Source organism: Lepus europaeus, chromosome 9, assembly GCF_033115175.1.
Source record: "Lepus europaeus isolate LE1 chromosome 9, mLepTim1.pri, whole genome shotgun sequence".
Taxonomy (NCBI): Eukaryota; Metazoa; Chordata; class Mammalia; order Lagomorpha; family Leporidae; genus Lepus; species Lepus europaeus.
Window position 1 is genome coordinate 96,556,039 of NC_084835.1, and position 22,316 is coordinate 96,578,354.

At 56.8% G+C, this 22,316-nt stretch overlaps 1 protein-coding gene across 1 annotated transcript in view; it reads right to left on the reverse strand.

Moving 5' to 3' along the window:
* ZBTB7C (zinc finger and BTB domain containing 7C) overlaps nucleotides 1-22,316 on the reverse strand; it is a 313,347-nt gene that overhangs the window by 238,444 nt on the left and 52,587 nt on the right. Inside the window, exon 2 of the mRNA XM_062201631.1 lies at nucleotides 5,726-5,901. The gene's annotated coding sequence lies outside the window, so the exon portion shown is untranslated. The remainder of the gene's footprint in view (nucleotides 1-5,725; nucleotides 5,902-22,316) is intronic.

A 22,316-nucleotide genomic window follows, 5' to 3' on the forward strand; every position in this document is an offset into this window, starting at 1 on the left:
GAGGCAAAGTCGCAGTCACAAGGAGAACACCAACCCCACGGCTGAACGCGATAAATATGCATCCCAAAATTTTAAAAACCAAATTACACAAATCAAGCTTATTCTGAGAGGTTCCCGTTGCCAGAGGCCTCGAGTTGGCCAATCAGCATAATTAAATAGCACCATCTCTCTAGGACTGATTGTGCTTTTCATATATTTTTTTAATCACCCAAGGACCATTTCAGGGAGATGATTTTTACGCTAATAAGAACCCCCAAATTAGAAGCTAATTAAGGCGATGGAAAATACAAATGTATTTGTTTTCAGTCGAGCACTATTTTTATCAGAAGAATCATGAAAAATTAAAATCATTCAATACACACAAGAAGGTCATCAGTCAAGGGCAGGGTGGCCTTCTGCCTCTCACACCGCAAACTTCAAGGTGATTTATCACAAGCTGCTCCCTGGGGGCCCCAGGAGGCAAGGAAGAGGCTGATCTTGCAGGACAGGGTCACACACCACTACACGTGCTGGGGGAAGGGGGCTGCCCGAATACTCTCTGATCGTTGGCAGATAAGAGCTTTGAGTTTTTGAACCCATGTGCACCAGCCACAGGACTAGCTCCCTGCGGGAAGCTTGCTCTCACCCATGTGCATGGCGGTGGGTGTTTGATCCAATGAGGAGGACACCAGTTAGGACGCCCCTCCCCCACGCTGGAATGCCTGGCTCTGACTCCCAATTCTGACTCCCTGCTAACACAGACCCTGGGAGGTAGAAGTGATGGCTCAAGTGATTGTTGGGTTCCTGCCATCCAGGTGTGGCATTGAGTTCTGGGCTTCTGGCTTCGTCCAAGCCAAGCTCCAACTGCGGCAGGCATTTAGGGAGTGAACAGGTGGGCTCTGTCTGCCTCCCTCTCCTGTCTCTCAAATACATATAATTGAGAGACCGACCCTATCCCACCTGGATTGCCTTTTGAAATAAATAGCAAGTTGCAACGACACTTTGGAGGACTGTTGGGGCTCATGACAGTCTTGAGCACTCGGGCCCTGGGAGAGGCTGCAAGAAGCAGGAACCAGCTGCCGGGGAGGTGCGGGCCCCTCAGTCTAGGGAGGCAGTAACATGGGGGCCCCAAACCCCACTGGAGTGCCCAGGGCCACAAAGCCAAACACACACAATCCAGCATAGAACCAATCTTACAAACACCATTTCAGCGCCCAGATCTGAGAATTTCCCTTTGCTCTGCAAATGCGGTCACTCTCCTACACATCCTGATCCTGCTCCCTCCTCGCCAGGCCACAGGAGGTGGGACTTGCTGGGGGAGAGGGATGGGGGAGGGGCTTCAGCTTCCCAAACCCAAGCCAGGGAGGTGGGGGAGTTCTGGATCCTAGACAGCTTCCTTCCATGTGTGGCTTCCCCCCACCCCCAGTCTCAGGGCTGTGAATTTTCCTAACTTCGGTGGATCCAAACTCAGGGTCTGGCTTGACACCCAGCAGGCCAAGGAGAAACAGAGCTGTCAGAGAAAGCTACTGCCGCGGCTAACACACAAGTCCTTCTCTCCTCCCAGAGAAGAGCAGGTTAATTCAGGGGCACTCACCAAAGCAGGTGCCTGGGGATTGTGCCAGGGATCTGTGGGGAGACCAGGTACCTCTGGGATCAAAGCTGCAGCCCCAACCCTACCCGCACACCAGAAGATGCCTCCAGTTTGGAGTCCAGAGTGTCCATCCACTAACTTTACAAAGGACATGTTCACGGGCTCATTGGAGTCTCAGGAGGACTCCGGAAGGCAGCACTGTTTAGCTCACTCTTCAGACGGGCCTGGGCAGCAGAAGAGAACTTGACTAGCAGGGCGCTGGTGCCAGCGACAGGCACCAGGGAGCCGTGTTAACAACTGCACACAGCAGTGGCCACACTCTAGCATCGTGGGGGCCGGTGGCTACAGCAGATGCTGCTTATGGAATAAGACGCGTGCTCCTTAAAGGAGCAGCCACAGTTGGTGACAATGATATCTGGGCTCCCTGACGCAAGGAGGGATCATGTGTTTTTATGGCTTGGAGAACAAAGGAGGCAAATAAGGTAGGGAGGGGCCAGAGGGTTGAAGGACATGGTTTTCAGGGGAGGGTCTCTGAGCTGGACCCCAAGAGAGGTGGGGTCGTGGTGGAGCTGGCAACCCTGGCCCCATTAAGTGACAGTGCCTTGCCAGTGCTACTGGCCCGGGGGCTCCAGCATCCCCTTGGGCAAAGCAGGGGTAGAGGCACAGGCTGGCTGCAGGGTTGGGGCTGCAGGCAGCTGTCAACTCACTGGGCTGGTGTCTGGGCCTCACTCGCGTCCCTGCAAAGGTTCCAACTATATGACGGAAGGGAAGAGGCAAACAGGGCTACAGAAATGCCTGCTGGGAGACACGTGCCAAACTCAGCCAGTGGGGAACTCAAGTCTGTTTTCATTTGATTTAGAAAAATAAAAATAGCCGTTTGCTGACATCGCGTGTCACAGAGCAATTATTCATGATTTTATTCAGTCATCCGGGTTACGCAGCGAGACTGAAGTTAATGCTTCTCTTTCTACTGCAGCATCTGAGGCTCAGGGAGCTTCTAGAACTACCAGAAGTCAGTCTTGGGCCGGCGCCGTGGCTTAACAGGTTAATCCTCCGCCTTGGGCGCCGGCACACCGGGTTCTAGTCCCAGTCGGGGCACCGATCCTGTCCCGGTTGCCCCTCTTCCAGGCCAGCTCTCTGCTGTGGCCAGGGAGTGCAGTGGAGGATGGCCCAAGTGCTTGGGCCCTGCACCCCATGGGAGACCAGGAGAAGCACCTGGCTCCTGCCATCGGAACAGCGCGGTGCGCCGGCCGCAGCGCGCCTACCGCAGCGGCCATTGGAGGGTGAACCAACGGCAAAAGGAAGACCTTTCTCTCTGTCTCTCTCACTGTCCACTCTGCCTGTCAAAAAAAAAAAAAAAAAAGAAGTCAGTCTCGGAGCCGGCGAGTGGCAGAGTCCTGGGCCTCGCTGGCCAAGACCTGCAGCCAGGGCTGTCCCCACCAGGACAAGCTCTTCAAGACCCCTCTCGAGTGAATTCCCCCCGGAGTTCCTCACTGATATTTCAGGCCAAGGGAACTCCGCAGCAGATCCTCTTGCTTGGCTCAGGGTATACCTGGCCCCTGGGTGCTCCCTGGCAAGAAATTCCAAATTCTAGGCCTGCTTTTCACGTGTGGCTGACCCACGTGGAGACGTGCTAGCAGTCTAAGATACACCCCAAGCTCAGACTTTGCAGGAGGAAAATAACTTATTTGTAGAAATAATTTTGATAATGATTACATATTGAAATGGTAATATTTTGGACACACTAAGCTAAATGAAATATGTGATTAAAAACTTCATAAGTTTATCTTTTAATTCCATTTTTCTGTGAACTGTTTTTTTTTTTTTAAGGTTTATTTTTATCTACTTGAAAGGCAGAGCAACAGAGAAAGAGAGACACAGACAGAGGGGAATCTTTGGCTGCTTCACTCCCCACAGCCAGGAGCCAGGAATTGCACTGGGTCTCCCACCTGGGTGGCAGTTGAGCCCTCAACTCCTGCTGCCTCCCCGGGTGCATTAGCAGGGGGCTGAGTAGTTGGAAGTGAACCCAGCGCCGAGACCCTGGGATCTGCGTGTGCTGCAAGCCTCAGCTTAACCTGCCGCATCACCACGCCAGCCCCTGCGTGACTCAAACTAATTGAACTTGCTTGCTTTTGCTTTTTCATGCAGCTATTAGTGAATTTAAAGTGACCTGTGTGGCTTGCATCTGAGTCTCCCCTACATCAACTGCTAGTGGGCCGCCCCACTCCATGTCCCAGGTCTCCCCTGGGCGCCTGTGCCTCTGGCCCTGCCCTTACTCCCAGTCCTGCCTCCTTTCTCACGCTGGGCCGAGCACCCAGCAATGCACACAGGGGTCCCGAGCGCCAGGTTTTTGGAACCCAGACCTGGAATCTGATTAGCATCAGCAGCCCCTCCCGCTCCCACCCCCACCAGGCCCTGAGCTCCCCCAAGAGCAGAATAATGGAGGTGAAGGGAAGACGTGATCAGGGAGTGTGGTGCCAGCTGCTGCGCTGAGTGTGTCACAAGCTTTATTTTATTCTCCCGAGTGGGACAGTGCCATCCATGTTTGGAAGACAGGGGCCTGAGGCTCCTGGAGGCCTGGACCAGGCTTTGTGCCCTGGCTTTCTCCCACCCCCTCCACACTCCTGCCTGTCACTCTGTCTCACCCAGCATGGTGCCCAGGCGCTCCATACAGATCGGTAACATAGGGGAGGAAGGTTCCGGCGGATCCAGTCTCGTGCTCCTCCTGGTCTCAATCAGGAGGCAGGCTACCCCTGCTTCCTGACGCCACACGTAAGGTGGACGTCCTCACCCACCCAGTTAGTTCCCCACCACCTCCCACCCAGTCAAGCGTGAGATGTACAGATGCCTGCAAGCTATGGGCTGGGGCTAGCCCAGGGCCAGTACACAGGGATATATCCAGCCCCAGGCACCTGTGGAGGGGTCAGCTCTCCAGCTAAGCCCTTCCCAGTCATGGCCTGTCCCTTGCCCATCGCTCGTGGGAGTCCCTGGACCTCGATCCTTATTCCGTTTCCTCATAGAGACAGCAGGCAGGTCCTGGACCGGCCTGGTGCCCGTGGCTGATTCATTTCCTAGAGCCGAGTTCAGCCTTCTGGATTCCATCTGCAACTTACTGCCCGATTTAGAACAAGGCCACCCAGAAGTCCTAATGTTCTGCCCCTCCCCAGCCCTTGGCTCTGACCCTGCAGACCCCACTGGCCTACACTGGAATGGAATTTGCCACACCCTCCAGGGCCTCCTCCCCCAGGCCACTGGCCCTGCTCCCCTTGGCCCGGTCAGTTTCCCAAGGCCGCATGCTATTTTTGCTTCTGTCCCAGCCTGCCATTCTCCCCATGGTGCAAGTTGCCAGAGCGGTACCCTGTAGGACACACACACGGTGGAAACCGGACGTCCGCTGGGAACAGCTCTGCCATTGGGCCCAAGTTCACCTTTGGGGCCTCCCTTACTGGCTCCGTAGCCTGGTCTCAAGGCCCCCGCTTTCTAGGGCCTAGGGACCAGCTCAATGCTTCCCACCTTGGCAGGCCTGCCTGGATCAACTGCTAGGCCCAAGTCGTCTGCCTGATGCCTCCTGTACTCCAGACCCCCACTCACGACCTCCCCAGCCAGCCTGGATCATCTGCTCTATGCCGAAACACCTGAAGGGGCTGGGCAGCCACAAGCTCTCTCTTCCTCTCTCCAGGGGAAGCTCCGTGCATCGCTGCTCCTGCCACTGAAGACGCTGGAACCAAACCTGAAGGCTAATGAAGTCTGCAGACCACACCTCCTATACCACAGGTGCACAGAACAGCACCTTCGCCTTTCGCTGCCCCCCCCCGCCCCCGCCTCCTACGGGAACTCACGGATAACAATGACTTCTTCATTTGTTACTCCAAGTTCTCAAAAAAGACTTGCTACATCCATAAAGGCACTGGGCCTTCCCATAAGGCATAGGAAGTGAACCCACGTGAGGCTAAATCTTCCGGTGCTTGGTTCCAGCCACGCCTGGGCAGAAACTAATAACAATAAAGCAGGCATCAATCATCTTATCAAGCCTCGCTGCGCTATGTTTGCATAGTTATCTTCCCGAGGGCTGGCGCTTTATGTCTCCGGCAGGCTGATATACTCTCCCCCCTGCCACATCACTCACACGCGATGCGCAAGCTCCAGCTCCATTACCTGTCATTACACCGCGTACATGGTGCCAGGGGCCAAGGCATCGATTCTTCCTGAGTCTCCTCCGTGGGGCCGCCCCCGCCCGCCAGGCTGTGGGCTGTGCACGGTCTCCAGGCCCTGGGCGGGCTCCCTTCTTGCTGTCCGCAGACCCACGGACTCCCAGGTGCTTCAGAGGGAACCTGCAGGAGAAGAGAGGCCTCCATTACCTGCCAGGGCCACAGGCGAACATGCAGGTTTTTGTTGTTGTTGTTGTTGTTTTTAAGTTTTATTTGAAAGGCAGAGTTACAGAGAGAGAGTGGGAGTTAGAGATCTTTCATCCACAGTTCATTCCCCAAATGGCCACAATGGGCTGGGCTGGGCTGGGCCAGCAAGAAGCCAACAGCCTAGAATTCCACCCGGGTCTCCCATGTGGGTGACAGGGGCCCTAGCACTTGGGCCGTCTTCTGTTGCCTTCCCAGGCATAGGAGCAGGGAGTTGGATTGAAAGCGGAGCAGGTAAGACTTGAACCAGTGCTCACATGGGACACCAGTGTCACAGACAGGAGATCAAACCCACTGTGCCACAATGACAGCCCCAAACATGCAGGTTTTAACCATTTTTGATGTTTCTGTCTGTCCTCTGATTGCCTTTTATCGTTAGCGCTTGCAATTCCCAGTGGCCATGCCAACTCACATACACACCCTCCGTTCCTGTTCTGCCTTGCACATTCGGGTTTATCTCCCTGAAAGACCCATCTGTGATCACACAGCCAAAAAACCTGGCCATCATTCAGAGTTTATCTCACACCCACCCACAGTGCCGCTGAGCCGTGCCACCGTCCTGGAAAAAGAAAGGCAATGGATGCTCTCATCCCGCCGCGAGATGCAGAGAGAGCAAGGCACATGCCCCGGGGTGCAATCCCGCAATGGTCAAGTCCAGGTCCCAAGGTGCGAGGTCCAGGTGTGCTGTGGTCTGCAGGCTCCCAGGAGGCCACTGCAGCCTGTGGCTGCTGCTGCATGTCCGTGAGCGACAAGAAAGGGAACACGACCTCCCTGGGATGAGGGACATGGACCGGCTCCACCATGGATGACCTCTCACGGCCAAGATCACGGCTCACACTCTGTGCAGCAGTGGCCAAAGGGCTTGCAGCCGAAGCAGCCCTTGTCCCAGGGAAGAAGGTCATCCCACCTCTGGACACGGGGTCCTCACTGCCCGCAGCCTTGAGCCTCTGGCCGGGCCGTGTGGCTGTGAGCTTGAACTCTACCCCAGCTTGGGCTCCTCCAGGGCTCAGCGGACCCCCTGTTGGGAGGGGGCGTGTGGATGGAGGGTCTGCTGTGGACCGCAGCACCGCAGGCCTGAGGTGGCGGCAAGGACAAGGACAGTGAGGACACGCAGGAAACGGGGGGATGTGAAGCCCCTCGGGTAAGGCGTGCTCTTCCAAGCATCAGGAGGGCGTCTTCCCCACCACACGTGCAACCCCTCACGCTGCTTCTGTACCCACCACGTCCATCTGGGAAGGGGTGCTTTCAAGGTATGTAAACAGACACACAGAGAGGCTGAGCAGCTTGCTAAAGGTCACACAGCAAGTTAGCACAAGAGTCAAACCTGGAATTCCTGACACCATTCTTTCCAGCAAGCTCCCCATGCCGAGCTTGGTTTCCTCTTCCTGTCAAGTCCCCCTAGGTGCTGGGGCTCAGTGGGCATGGGAAAGGAGAAGGGAACCACATGCCTGGCTGTGGGGGAGGGGGAGAGAACCCCACCTTTGGTTTCTCCCCTGATGGGAGGGGTCTATGAGCAGCAAGCCCAGGGAGGACAGAGTGACCAAAAAAGAGTGGCCAGGGAGGACAGAGTGAGGAGGGGAATGTGGGGCCCTGGGTCAGCAGGAGCTGCTCAGGCAGGAGGGCAGTGGTCGTGACCATGACCAAGAGCCACAGACGTGGGGTGGCCGGGCCTCCTGGACACTGCGGCCGCCAGGTCTCTGAGGACCTTCTACACAGGGCAACAGTGGGGCTGAGAAGCCCCTTTGAAAACTCCAAGCCAGGGCGGCACTATGGCGTAGCGGGTAAAACTGCTGCCAGCAGTGTCAGCATCCCATATGGGCACTGGTTCACTTCCCATCCAGCTCCACTTCCCATCCAGCTCTCTGCTATGGTCTGGGAAAGCAGTGGAAGATGGCCCAAGTCCTTGGGCCCCTGCACCCGTGTGGGAGACCTGGAAGAAGCCCCTGGCTTCAGATTGGCACAGCTCCGGCCATTGCAGGCATTTGAGGAGTGAATCATCGGATGGAAGACTTCTCTCTGCCTCTCCTTCTCTGTATAATTCTGACTTTCAAATAAATAAATCTTTAAAAAAAAAAAAAAAACACAGCCGGCCAGCGCCGCGGCTCAATAGGCTAATCCTCCGCCTGTGGTGCCGGCACACCGGGTTCTAGTCCCTGTTGGGGCGCCGGATTCTGTCCTGGTTGCCCCTCTTCCAGGCCAGCTCTCTGCTGTGGCCCGGGAGTGCAGTGGAGGATGGCCCAAGTGCTTGGGCCCTGCACCCTATGGGAGACCAGGAGAAGCACCTGTCTCCTGGCTTCGGATCAGCGCAGTGCGCCGGCCGCGGCAGCCATTGGGGGGGTGAACCAACGGCAAAGGAAGACCTTTCTCTCTCTCTCTCTCTCGCTGTCCACTCTGCCTGTCAAAAATAAAATAAAAAAACACAGCCATTACGAGTGTCACCTTGCAAAGGTACATATGTATTTCATACGTTCTCTTGTACATGCAATGTATTTCCAAATACCGAAAAGGACAGAGAAAACCCACAAAAATCCTGCCCACGCGGAGAGAGATCTCTGCAGCTTCTGGAAAGTGGGATTCTCTGCTTGATTCTTGACACATAGGAACTCACAGCCTGGGAACTCCTACTTGGTCGTGAGAGCCAGGGCAGCCACGCACCTCAGTGCAGACCTAAACACACACAGAGGCCTCAAAGCATTGGCCTACGAGAAGAAGAAAAACTATCAGCTCCCCAGCACCAGCAGAGTCCCACGGCTTTCAGTGAGCCTGAGATATGCAGGAGAAGCCACGACAGTGGGTGAAGAGTCTGTACCCCCTAAGAAGCCAGCTGCCACCCCAGTGCACCTGCTGCATGGTCACCGGACTGCTGGTCCCAGGAGCAGACAGGGAGAGTGCACGCATTGTGGCTGGGGTGGGGACAGGGGCACTCCCAGGCCCTCCTGCAAGGTAGGGGTGAAACACACGCACGGCAGATGGTGCTGTCGCCCTCACTCCAGGATTCTCACTCCTAATTATCTGTGCTGTCAGCAAAACAATTAACCCTCGAAGAAAAATTGCACCATCCACTCCCAACCATATGAAAAGGCAATTTTTCCAAGGACAGGGGACACTCAGGGCAGCCTCGCACTCGGTTTGGGATCTTGCCAGCCCGGGCGATCTGGCCATGTTCTGACCTCCACAGTCTGTCACACAGGCACTGCAGCCACCACCCTCACCCCCATCCCCCCTCCCCCTCTGAGCCTGCGGGTCCCTTCCCATAACAGCAGGGATGAGTCAGATCCCAAGGGTCCCCTCCACCCAGTCCCACGGTGCCGCCGTCCTACAAGACCATTCGCTTTCCTCTGAATGTCAAGTCCCTCTGGAGCCGAGACCGAGTTTCCATGTGCTCCTTCACTCACTGGCCCCCTCGATTCTTCACCCACCCGTTCATCCGTATAGTGACTGAGTGTTTACCACGCTGCTTCCAGAAGACACAGAGACAACATCTGTCCAGCCTTCGGACCACTTCTCAGCGCTTTTCTCCTCCGAGGCGCAGGCAGGGGAGGGAAGGATGGGGCAAGGCCGTGGAGGCCGTGATCAGCCTGGGGGAGGTCTCACATGCAGCTGCAGGAAGGTAGGCTCCTCCCCAGACAGCTGAATTCACGTGCAAGCCTTTTGGGTCCCAGGCCCAACCCGCAGTGGTGGGAGGTAAGGAAGGCAGAATGCCTCCCACCCCATCATCCGTGGTCTGAGAGGGCTGCCTGCCTCGGCGAGGTGTTTATTAAACATCTGAGACCTGTGTGAAGGAAAACAACACCTCTCCTTGTAGGAACTGCTTTGTAAGAAAGCGGGGTTTGCAGGGGGCTAAAGCACAGTGTCTGTGATCCAGGAGAGTGGCAATTTAAGGCTGGAATCTCTGGCTCCATGGCACCCACCTTGGAAAAGCAAGCAGCTAAACAAGAAACTGGCACGGCCCCATCAGCGGGCATCGCAGGGGCAGGTGGGAGGTGTTACCCAGAGGCAGGCTTTACAGGTGCAACCTGGAGGGGCTGACGACTCAGACACAGCAGACAGAGCGAGCCACGCCCTAGGCCACCTCCCTCTTGTCCCACAGGCTAGGGAATCAAGAGGTGGAAAGGGGAGGGCAGAACGGCTCAGAGCAGGGCACAGCCTCACCCACCACGGGGCTGCAGGCAACGGTAGTCCTGGGCAACCAGGCTAGAGATGTAGCAAACAGATCGTGGCAGATGGGGTGGGGAGCCGGGACCCCTCCCCCATGGCCACGTTGCCCAGTCCAACTCTGACATCTTTCTCCCCTCTCCTTACTGGCCCTGGCTGCTCCTGGTGCCCGAGCATGGGCTCCAATGGCAGCTCCTTGGCCTAAAGCCTCTGCATTTGTATCCAAAGTGGGCTACAGCCCATGGAAGGCAGCGAGCGTGACGACGCCCCCTGCCCAGAGCCCAAGTGGGACAGGCGCCAGCCTCTGGCTGGAGATGTTTCTAAATACGAGCTTGGCACGAGGAGTCAGGTTCCCAGGCCTTCTCCACCCTGGGAGAACCAGCCAGGATTTCCAAGGCTGCGGGGAGGGTGTGGGGGAGGGCTGGGGGCAGGTAGGATGAGGAGGCAGCCAGCTGAGACCACCACAGCCCCCTGCAAACGTTGCCTGAACCTTCCCGGCCCCAGCTTCGTCAGGGGGAGAGAAGGATTACCCTGCACCCAGAGAGGCTAATCAATTACCCACAAGCCTCGGTGGCAGGGACAGCAAAGCCACTGCCTGCTCCAATGTGCACGGATTAAAAATATACAAATGGAATATTTTTTTTCTTCCCCTCTCCTCAACCCCCTGAAGCCCGGGATGCTTGTTAAAAATAGCCTTGCTGTGGCACGGATCCTACACAACCCAATGGCTGGCAGGGAAATTAAGGAGCCATTGGAGACGGCGCTGCTAAGTGGCTACCCCTGGGGAGACGGCTTGGGGAGGGCTGGACGGCGGGAGGGGTGCGGTCTCAAGTGTTTCCGGATGCGCTTCTACACGGCTTAGGTCTTTGGCAGCAAATAGATATTTATAAGGTTTTTTTTTTTTTTTTTTTTTTTTTTTTTTTTTTAGTATAGGTTCATCTTTTGCATCCTCCAGCAGAAGCTTAAGACTGACCGAGCGATGCAGCAGCACGGTGTAAGCTGGCCGCCCGGGCCCTGGGGAACACACACAGCCCCTTGTCATCGAGAGCGCTCCAGAACTGTCAGGAGCCAGCTGAGTGACCTCAGACAAGTCACTGCAGCTCTGCGGGCCTCTGCCTCCTCCACTGAGGCAGGTGGATTAAATGCTAAGCCAGGCACCACCAGCCCTAACGCTGCAGAACTCTACGGATGGAGGAAGAGCAGCTCAGATGTGCCTTGTGTTCCCCCATCACACGCAGGTGATAGGAATGTGTCTCCGGTTGTGGCAGGAGCAGGTGGGAGGGAGACAAGTGGTCTCAGACAGAACTGCATGCCTTGCTCACTGATGTGTGCCCGGTGGAGAGAGCATCCCTGGAACACAGCACGTCCCGGGTTTGAATCCTGACCTTGGCAGTTAGTAACTCTTTCAATCCCAGTAATTCAGGCATCACCGGGGATCACTGCCTCCCCCTCGGCGACATCAGTAACAACCTGGCCCGCCAGGGCTGTTGTGAGCTTTCAACACAATGAGGCAGGGGCTGGGGTCAGGGATAGTGGATAAAGCTGCTGCCTGCGACACCAGTACCCCATACGGGTGCCAATTCAAGCCCCTGCTGCTCGGTTTCTGATTCAGCTCTGTGCTAACAGCCCAGGGAAAAGCAGTGGAAGATGGCCCAAGAGCTTGGGTTCCTGCCACCCATGTGGGAAAGCCGGATGAAGCTCCTGGCTTTGGCCTGGCTCTGCCACTTGGAAGAGTCAATCAGCTTATGGAAACTCTGTCACTGTTTGAGTAAATAAGTTTTTTTTTTTTAAATAAACACAAAACAAAAAACTATTGCTTATTGTAGATTGTAGGAACTCATGCTTTTGGCCTTTTCTTCTGTCCTTCACCCCGTACTTTGGAGGCTGCATCTCAGTGTGGCTCTGGGTGCTGTGGCACAGTGGATTAAGACACCACTTGGGCTGCCCACATCCCATACTGGAGTGCCGGTCAGACTCGAGGCTCCTCTGCTTCTGACCCAGCTCCCTAACGTACCTGGGAAACAGTGGATGATGGCTCAAGATGGGTCCCTGCCACACCACCCACAAAATAGATCTGGATGGAGTTCCTGGCTCCTGGCTTCAGCTTGGCCCAGCCCCAGTCATTGCAGACATCTGGGAGGGAACCATGAGATGGAATTTCTCTTTCTGCTTTTCAAGTTAATAATAATAATAAAAAGAAGTATGGGGCCAGCGCCATGGCTCACTTGGTTAATCCTCCGCCTGTGGCGCCAGCATCCCATATGAGCGCCGGGTTCTAGTCCCGGTTGCTCCTCTTCCAGTCCAGCTCTCTGCTGTGGCCCAGGAAGGCAGTGGAGGATGGCCCAAGTGCTTGGGCCCTGCACCTGCATGGGAGACCAGGAGGAAGCACCAGGCTCCTGGTTTCGGATAGGCACAGCACCGGCCATGGTGGCCATTTTGGGAGTTAACCAATGGAGGGAAGACCTTTCTGTCTGTCTTTCTCTCTCTCTCTCTCACTGTCTAACTCTGCCTATCAAAAAATAAAAATAAAAATAAATTTTAAAAAATTAATAAAAATAAAAAGTATGGACTCTGGCACCAGGTTTGCAACCCAGCTCCACCCCTCTTAGCTGTGTGACTCTGTGCCTCAGCTTCGTCATCTACAAAATGGGACCAAGGAGGGAGTGGGGATTGTGCTCCCCAAGCCACAATCCTGCCCCTAAGAGCCAGCTGGGCTCCCAGATTTCAATCCTGCATCTTCTGTGGATCTGGTTTGCAGAACTCCCTCAAGGCCTCCTCCTCTCCCTAGCCTCTCTGAAGTCCCTGGCCCACAGCTGCCCACCACCTGTGGAACATCCCACTGGCCCAGCCCCTTCCTACGCACTGCCTCCCACGCCCACTTTGGTCTCTACTCAGCAGGCTGGACACCTGGCTAGGCCACTCCCAGGGCCCTGGGGAACGTGTCGGAGCTCAGTGCTTCTCCAGCTTCAGTGTGTTTACAAAGCACCCAGCTGCAAATGCTGACTCAGGGGGGCCCAGCTGGGGTCTAAGAGTTTGCATTTCCAAGGAGCTCACCACTGGGCTGAGACCACCTTCTGATGAGCATGGCTGGTGTGTATGACAGAGGGTCAGGGGAGCTGGTGGGGAGCAGGGACAAGGCAGGTCCTTGCAGAAACCAGAGAAGTAGATTTTAGACAGAGGTGGTTCTATGGAGACCACATGTGGATTCAAGAGACCCGGCAGGGGTGGAGGGTGGTGGCGCTGTGGTGTAGTGGGTAAAACCTCTGCCTGCAGTGCCTACATCCCACATGGGTGACAGTTCCAGTCCCGGCTGCCCGACTTCCAGTCCAGCTCCCTGCTAATATGCCTGGGAAGGCAGCAGAAGATGGCCCAAGTGCTTGGGCCTCTGCACCGACATGAGAGACCTGGAAAAAGCTCCTGGCTTCAGCTTGGCATAGCCCTGGCCATTGTAGTCATTTGGGGAGTGAACCAGAAGATGGAAAATTGATTTCTGCCTTTCAAATAAATAAATAAATATTTTTAAAAAGACAAAAGGAAAAGTAGGAGAAGGTTTTATGAGATTACACGCAACGATACAACCAGCAAAACTAATCCTTTTGAGATACTGCAGCCACACAGAAAGGTGCTTCTGACATCTTAACTTCACAAACACCAGCAGCCAGTTTTGTGCACACCGCGTCTCGAAGCTGCCAAGTGCATGTCTAGGGAAGCTGATCATCGGGCTGTAATTCGGAAGCACCACGGAGGCCACGTCGCGATCATGTAACCACACGTGTTTGTGTCATCTGCTAGAGTTTCCTGATGACGTTTTACCATTTTTGCAATTTCAGATTTGCCTTCTTTATACTCTCAGCTGCCCTCCCCAGCCTCCCCAGTTGCCAGATATTCACTATCATGATGGTTCCATGCATTTTGAGCACAAACTACCGCCGTTGCAAAGGCTGGAAAATAGTGCATTAAATCTGCTCAGTCAAACCCAAAAATACAGCAACCCAGATTGTGTTTTTCCTCTAAGCCAAGGGTCCAGCGCTTTGGAAGGCTGGCGCTGTCACCTCTCACTATAGCAACAGGAAGACCTTGGTAACCCCAAGCTCGCGGTTATTAAGAGCAAAGATGGGGAAGGGTGGAGGACGCTCGGGGAGGAGCTGCCGCAGGTCTGTGCTGCACAGGCTGGATTTGGAGCCCTCTTGGCCTCTCTTGCAGGAAACAGAAAGCAAAAACCAGAGGCTGGGAGCTGGTGCCTGCAAGACTATGAGGAGCTCTTGGCATTTCCTTTGTTTCCCATTTCAGGGCTAGGAACTGCCTTTCCAAGCAGATCCTCACGTGCCTGGAGGTGCTGTTCTAGGATGGCAGTCACAGAACGTTCTGGCATGGTGACACCTGTGGCTCCCTTAGGCACTGATCACATGCATGCCACTCCCAGCCGCCTGTACCGACCGCCCTATGCACTGCTACGCAGTTCCTGGCTCACTGGCACCCACCCACGGCCTGCACCCCAAGCCCCTCCCATTCTGTGCAGCATCTCTTTGCTGTGTCCAGGGGCAGATGTTTCTGTCCCCACCCCCTCCAGGCCTTGGTGCTGAGCTGGGAGGCTGAAGGGGGTCCCAGCCCCAGCCTGGTGGACCCCATCTGAGGCCCAGAGTCTGAAGCCAGGTCCGCTGCCCAGTCCCTGAATCCATCTTGCACAGTGGTGAACCACGTACAAAGGCCCTGGTTCTGCCGCCTTCTGGCTATGGGACCCTGGGCAAATGGCTTTCCATCTCCGAATCTCCACAACGCTCCCTCTGAAAACTTAAAGGACAGGCCGGGGGGTGGGGGGGCCTCTCACGCTCTGACACACTGAGGGTCTAACCCTCTGCATAGCAGCCCAGATGCGATCATCCCCCAGACAACTGACAAGCGACAAAAAATTTTTAAAGTCTTTTCAAATGCCACATGCTTCTTTTGTGGCAAAGGACATAAAACCTGAGATTTGTGCGTGTACCTTCCCCAGCCTCACCCACAAAGTTCTCCAAGGCCGAGTCTCTGAGCGTGGCTGGGGCGGGGGCACTTCCGGCTCTCCTGCTCTGCTTCTTCCCACTGCCCCCTCCTGAGGCAGCCAGGCTCCTGGGGCCGAGCTGCCCTGTGGGTCTGCCTGGCGGAGGGCACCTCCCCCACCTCCAACAGATAACCCGAGGCCCCTGGGTACACAGCAAGGCTGGGGAGGGCGTTCTGGGAAATGAGGCGCCAGGCTCGTGCCATTCTCACTGCCCAGAGAACGTTTGCCTGGCTTTGACGTGTTCTTCGGCACCACCCTCCACCCCCCGCACAGCTGACTTTCCTGGGGTGGGGGCAGGGGCACATGGACCATCGGAGGAGCCAAGGCTATCGCAGGGGCCGGACAGAAGGATGGGCTCTGCTGCAGGATGCCACCCAGCTCTCTACATCCCAAGCACAGCCCTTTCTCCAACCTGACCCCCAGATTTCAATCTGGCCCCCTGCTGTTGCCCGTAAGAAATCCCCCAAGTTAAGCTCTCTGTCCCATGCTTCCTAGAATTCCATTCCGAGACCCGAGGTGAGGGGCAGCCTCTCCCTAGCTCCAGACCCACCGTGCACACCCACAGCCCTGTCTCCATGGGTGGCTAGACCCCCCCCCCCCGGCCCCTCTGGACTGTACACACGCCCTTCACTGTCTGCCTTGCACACTCCGTTCCCAGGGGCCTCTTCTCTGCCCTCACCCAGCCAGCCTCTGCGTTCATCCCCGAGCCTGCCCGCCCCCACCCTGCTGGAGCCAGCAGACACCAGGGGCCGTGATCAGGCACCTGCCAGAGCTTCCGGGGTGGGGGCCTTCTGAGGGATGCAGGCTCTCTGAAAAGACCTTCACCAGAGGGGAAGGGCCTGGGGATGACACAGCAAAGTCACTTTGCACCAGGCTGGGAGATGACTCGCAAGATGCTGAGGTTGACAGAAAAAGGACAGGGAACAGAGACGGAGGAGGCCTGACCCAGGAAGCAGGCGTGGGAGGCGGCTGAGCAAAGATGAGGTGAGGGACAATGGAGACAGGAGCCAAGAGGAGCCACTCATGGACAGCAGAGCTGCCAGGCCTGCCCCACAAGCCAGCAGAATCGAGTTCCACCCCGAGGGCAGTCGGGCAGCCCTGCTGGGCTGGCCCCAGGGAACAGGATGTCAGCAAAAGTCTGAGTCAAGTCTCTAGAATACCCTGGAACATTCTAGAATACCCTGACACTTCCAAACCAGTGACAGCCATCAGGAGGCAGGCACCTCCTCGCGTCAGTCACTGCGGCCACCACCACGCCCTAGCCCCGGATCGGGGCCTCTTCCTGCTTGGCTGCCTGGTGTCCCCAGGGTGGCGGCTCAGACACCATCAGGTGCCACTACCACAGGGGTCAGACACAGCAAAGTCAGAGTCAGAACTCAACTACACATCCCGGGCGTCACCCCAGCTCCAAGGGCACCCCAGCTTTGACAGACCAGACAACCGGGGCTTGGAAAAGGTGAACGGCCAAGGTCATGCAGTTCGACAGTGAGGGGGTCGGACCCCACCTACCTCATTCCCAAACCTCTGGCAGCCGGCAGCCCCTCCCCCAGGACAGGGACAGTGGCTGCCTGGCCACCGGTTCCAGAGCCCCCTGCCCCTACTCCCCATTGAAGATGCTGCTCCATAGCCACATGGAGGTGAAGACGGTGCTGCGGCACCATGCTCTCCGCCTGGACACCCACTGCCGGCTCTGCTCGCGCACACACACAGACATGCGCATGTGTGCAGTACATCTGGCCCAGAGAGGAGGCCTCGAGGGATGGATCAGCGACAGGGGGACAGCAAGAACAGACACAGAAGGAAGCAGAGAGGCCTGGAGGTCAGGGCACTGCACCTGCAGCTAGACGTGGTGTGAGCAGAATTGGGGGGCACCTGTGAGCCGCTCAGTGACCCCCCACAGCCCAAGTCACAGTACCCTGGCCATAGGTGCTGGGGGTGAGCACGAGAAGGGGAACTCATCCCCCTGCCTCGAGTACGATCCCCAAAACAAGCTGGGCACACACCCAGGGAACGGAAGCTCAGCTTCCTGACGACCCCAGGACAGAGCCCGCGTCTCCACCTTTTCCTCTGCTTCCTGTACCCTTAAGGTCCACCAGGCAGGGCCCCCACACAAGGGTGGCCAAAGGGGTCTGGAAGGTGCTTCTGGTCCTCAGGTGGCCAGAAGTCCCTGCCACATGGCACACCAGGTCCTACTGGGATGGCTTGGGGAGGTGACGAGCGAGTCTTGCAGGCAGGAGGCAGCGAGCGTGGGGTGCCATGCACTAGGGTGGCCCACACAGCTCCCACACACAGGCCGAGTCACCCAGCCCTCGGCAGAAGCTGGAGAGCTGCATGGGCCTGTCGGCAGGCAGGCGCGTCCAATCCTGTCCACCCTGGAGGGGTCCACACCTGCTGGCCAGCCTCCAGCAGGGGGGATGAGACCCAGCCCAGACCCAAGGGGCCCCAGAGGGCAAAGGGCCTGCGAGTGTCATGGACAACAGAGGCCATGAAGGTGACACAGCCACAGGGGAGAACGATGGCCAAACCTGCTACAAAGACCCCACCCCTCAGGGCAAGGACCCTGTCCATTCCACTCACCTGGCCCACAGTGGACACCCCACCCAGCCTTTGCAAAATGAACTTGGGGCCACAGGGCGAAGGGTCTGCTCCCCCACAGCACCACACCTCATGGGGAGTGAACGGGTCTCATCCAGGCATGGCTACGGGTCCCACTCCAACCGGGCTGGGAGCGTTTCTCAAAACCATCTGGAGCCACACATTCACCTTCTAGGAACCAGAGCCTCAGGCAGCGCCAGCTTATCGTCTGGCAGTGCCAGCAGTCAGCAGTCTGACGCGGGTCTCACTGGGCTGGAATCCAGGTGCCCCCTGGGCAGGGGGCCTTCCGGAGGCTCCAAGAGGAAGCACTTCTTGCCTTTTCCAGCTTCTAGAGGCTGCCTGCAACGCCTGGCTTTTGGGCCCCTTCCTCCGTCTTCTAGGCCAGCAGATGACAGATCCCCCGCCTCATCTCCATTTCGGACCCCAGCCCAAGGAGCATCTCTGCTCCAAAGGATCCCCAGTCATGATCAGACTGGGCCCTCCTGGAATGAGCCAGGAGTCCTGGGTCCAAGGACGGAGGTGTGTGAGAAAACTCCCCAGCTTCCGCTGAACTGCCCTCCAGAGTGTGGACCCATTCACACACACTGCCGAGCCCCAGCCATGCATGGGTGTGAGACGGAACTCGTCATGGCACAGAAACCATGGTTCATGAGCTTTCCAGGCCCCACACAGTGCTTATTCCAGGAACAAGTTCAGGGAGCTCTTGAGGATGGCTGCTGCTCACCATTGCCTGGACTCCTGTTGCTGATGGGGACGGAAACTGGAGAGGATGAAGCCAGCAGCTGAGGAGGGGTCTCACTCAAAGGATTTAAAAGAGCAGGGGCAAGCCGGCGCCGCGGCTCAATAGGCTAATCCTCCGCCTGCGGCACCGGCACACCAGGTTCTAGTCCCAGTTGGGGCACCGGATTCTGTCCCAGTTGCCCCTCTTCCAGTCCAGCTCTCTGCTGTGGCCCGGGAGTGCAGTGGAGGATGGCCCAAGTCCTTGGGCCCTGTACCCGCATGGGAGACCAGGAGAAGCACCTGGCTCCTGGCTTCAGATCAGCGCGGTGTGCCGGCCACAGTGGCCATTAGGGGGGTGAACCAACTGCAAAAAGGAAGACTTTTCTCTCTCTCTCTCTCCCCACTCTGCCTGTCAAAAAAAAAAAAAAAAAGAATCAAAGGTGCTGGGATGGAGAAGGCATAAGTGTTCTTGGAACTTGTAAAGTCACCTGCTGAGTCCTGGCCCCGGTGAGGGGTGAGGTCGAGGGAGGCTTCTTGGAAGAGGGGCCCTGGAAGGCCTGGGAGTGGTCACGTGGAGATGAGGAAGGGGCTGGGCAGAGGGCGTGGCCTTGCTGGTTCCTGCCTCCCTCCACGGGCCCCTCCCCCGCCCCAGTCCTGAGTCTGTCCTGCTGGGACTTAGCCGCCTCCCCACCCCTCTCTCATCTCCAGCCCAGCCACTCTGCGGCAGAGAATTCTCCCAGTGTAGGATTCTGTACCTGTCCCCGAGCCCAAGCTTGCCCTGGTGCCAAGTCCGGGACAAAGCTGGGGCGGGCTGGGGGCAGGGACAACGGGTACCTTTTGAGCTCCCCTGATCAGGCAGCTGCTGATGTGAACTCTTCATCAATCGCTATGATCAAAGGCGTCATAAGCGATTTGACTTATCTTTTAGATCGCAGTTGACTTGAGCACATAAAAGGCTCCTTTAAAGTAATAGCTCCACTAGGAATGGATTAAGAGCAGGAAAATGGTGTCTTTCTGCACACCGGTGCGGCCGGCACTTTGGAGACCCAAATACACTTGTAATCTCTTGTTACACATCAGCGCTGAGAGTCCCTGCATTTAGACAACGGTCATGTGTGTCCCCCATGGGCTTGGGCACCTGTAGGATGTCCGTGTGGAGGGGCAGCTTGGCTGGTCAGGATGCCCAAAGGCCCTGCTCTTTTTTTTTTTTTTTTTTAACTTTTTTTGACAGGCAGAGTGGACAGTGAAAGAGAGAGAGAGAAAGGTCTTCCTTTTGCCATTGGTTCACCCTCCAATGGCCACCGTGGCCGGTGCCTGGCACATCGCGCTGATCTGAAGCCAGGAGCCAGGTGCTTCTCCTGGTGTCCCATGTGGGTGCAGGACCCAAGCACTTGGGCCATCCTCCACTGCACTCCCGGGCCACAGCAGAGAGCCGGACTGGAAGAGGAGCAACTGGGACAGAATCCGGCACCCCGACTGGGACTAGAACCCAGTGTGCCGGTGCCGCAGGCTGAGAATTAGCCTATTGAGCCGTGGCGCCGGCCAGCACCTTTGATTCTGAAATGTAACCTGTGTGTGATCTGCTGCTGGCTGCACCCAGCATGGCATTTCATGCACACAGAATGCTTTATAGAGGTCCAGTGAGTGAGTGAAGCTGAGCCCGAGGAGTGGGCAGAAGAGCCACCTGCCCTAACAGACTTTCCCAACAGCCATGGCTCCCCAGGGTGCTAGCCACTGTGCAGGATGCCCAGCCTATGAGAAGGAGAAATTCAAGGTCCAGGGTGCTGACCAGGGAGGGCCGGCTGGAGGAGGCACTGCAGTGGGTGGTCCGCAGGCAGCCTGGTAGCAGCAGGCACCAGAAGATGGAAAGGTGCCTCAAAGGTGTCAAGGCAAGACCCACCCCCCAACACCCAAAAACCTGGGAAGAGTGGAAGAAACCCATGTGCAGGACAGAGCAGAGGTACAAGCAGTGAGCAAACAGTGTCAGGATTGGAGGTGAAGCCAAGGATGGCGACAGTGGATGCTGCGCCGGGGGGTGCTGGGGCCCAGCTCAGCTCGCCCGCCTCTCAGTGGTGGCCTGTGGTGAGCCACCAACCTTAGACCTCTGTCTATGAGAATCACATCTCCAGCCTTGCCTGCCTTGCACAGCTGCTGTCCGCCGGATCAGAGAGGAGAGAGGAGAATGCTCTCTGAAAGCCTAAAAGCAACAGAGAACTAGAACCTGTTATAAGAATACTCCGTGGTTCTGCTCCGTGTCTTGCATGGAGCTTTCCTACCCATCACCCTCCTGATCCCCAGAGCCACTCTGGGTGACAAAGAGGGCCAGTTACACCCAGTTTACAGGTGTGGAAACTGAGGGGCAGACAGCTCCAGCCCCGCATCACAGCAGATAGCAAGGGACTGGCCTGACAGCTGTGTCCAGGTCTCCTAACTCCAGAGTATTTTGTCTACCACACCAAGACTCAGGCTCCACTGCTTAAAATCACACTCTGGGGCTGGCGCTGTCGCGCAGCGTGTCAAGCTGCAGCCTGAGATACGGGCATCCCATACGTATGGGCACTGGTTCGAGTTACAGCTGCTCTACTTCTGATCCTGCTCCCTGCTAATGCATCTTGGAAACCAGCAGAGGATGGCCCAAGTGCTTGGGGCCTCACGTCCATGTGGGACAACTCAGATGAAGCTCCTGGCTTTGGCCTGGCCCAGCTCTGGCCATTATAACCATTTGGGGAGTGAACCAGCAGATGGAAGCTCGCTTCCTCACCCTGTTACTCTGTCTTTCAAACAAATAAAATAGATCCTTTTAAAAACTCCTCCCTCCAGCCAGCGCCACGGCTCACTAGGCTAATCCTCCGCCTTGCGGCGCCGGCACACCAGGTTCTAGTCCCGCTCGGGGCACCGATCCTGTCCCGGTTGCCCCTCTTCCAGGCCAGCTCTCTGCTGTGGCCCGGGAGTGCAGTGGAGGATGGCCCAAGTGCTTGGGCCCTGCACCCCACGGGAGACCAGGATAAGCACCTGGCTCCTGCCATCGGATCAGCGCGGTGCGCCAGCCGCAGCGCGCCTACCGCGGCGGCCATTGGAGGGTGAACCAACGGCAAAAGGAAGACCTTTCTGTCTCTCACTCACTGTCCACTCTGCCTGTCAAAAAAAACACTCCTCCCTCCTTCTGCAGTCCTTCTGCGGATTTCTGACTGGCAAATCAGCTTCCCTGGTCTCTCTGTAGCCAGTAGCACTGCAGAGAGCAGAGGGCAAAGAGGCAGCAGGCTTGGGTCTGCCTTAAGCCTGTCCCCACCTTCCTCCAGTCCCAGCTATCATCAGTATTAAAACCACTTCAGGATCCTAACGCAGGCATTCCCAGGCACAGGCACTGGGAGCCCCTGTCAAGAGGCCGCCATCCTTTGTGACAAGACAGAGCAGGAGGAAGCCGGCCTTCCCCACAAGTGCACCTGCTCAGACCCCAGCGCTCAGCACACACTTCCCTGTGAGATCTCCAGGGTCTGTGTTGGTATGGGTGATGGCAGAACATGGGCGGGGCCTGCCCATAGTTCCCACACAGCCAGGCAGTGGTGGGGCCAGGACTGAGGCGCAGCAGGTCAGGCCTAAGGGGCCACCCTGGCATCCAACACAGCATGAGAAGGAGAGGCAACGCAGGCACAGGGACCGACACCCCCACCCCACCCACACCACCTCCTGGCCTTGCATATTTTCTCTTCTTCAATGAATTACAGGCAACAAAAGATACTCAACTGGTCACAGAAACAAGCCTCCAGAGCATCCCAGGAGGGGGCGGGCGCCAGGGAGCACACCTGTGTCAGCCACACCCACAGGT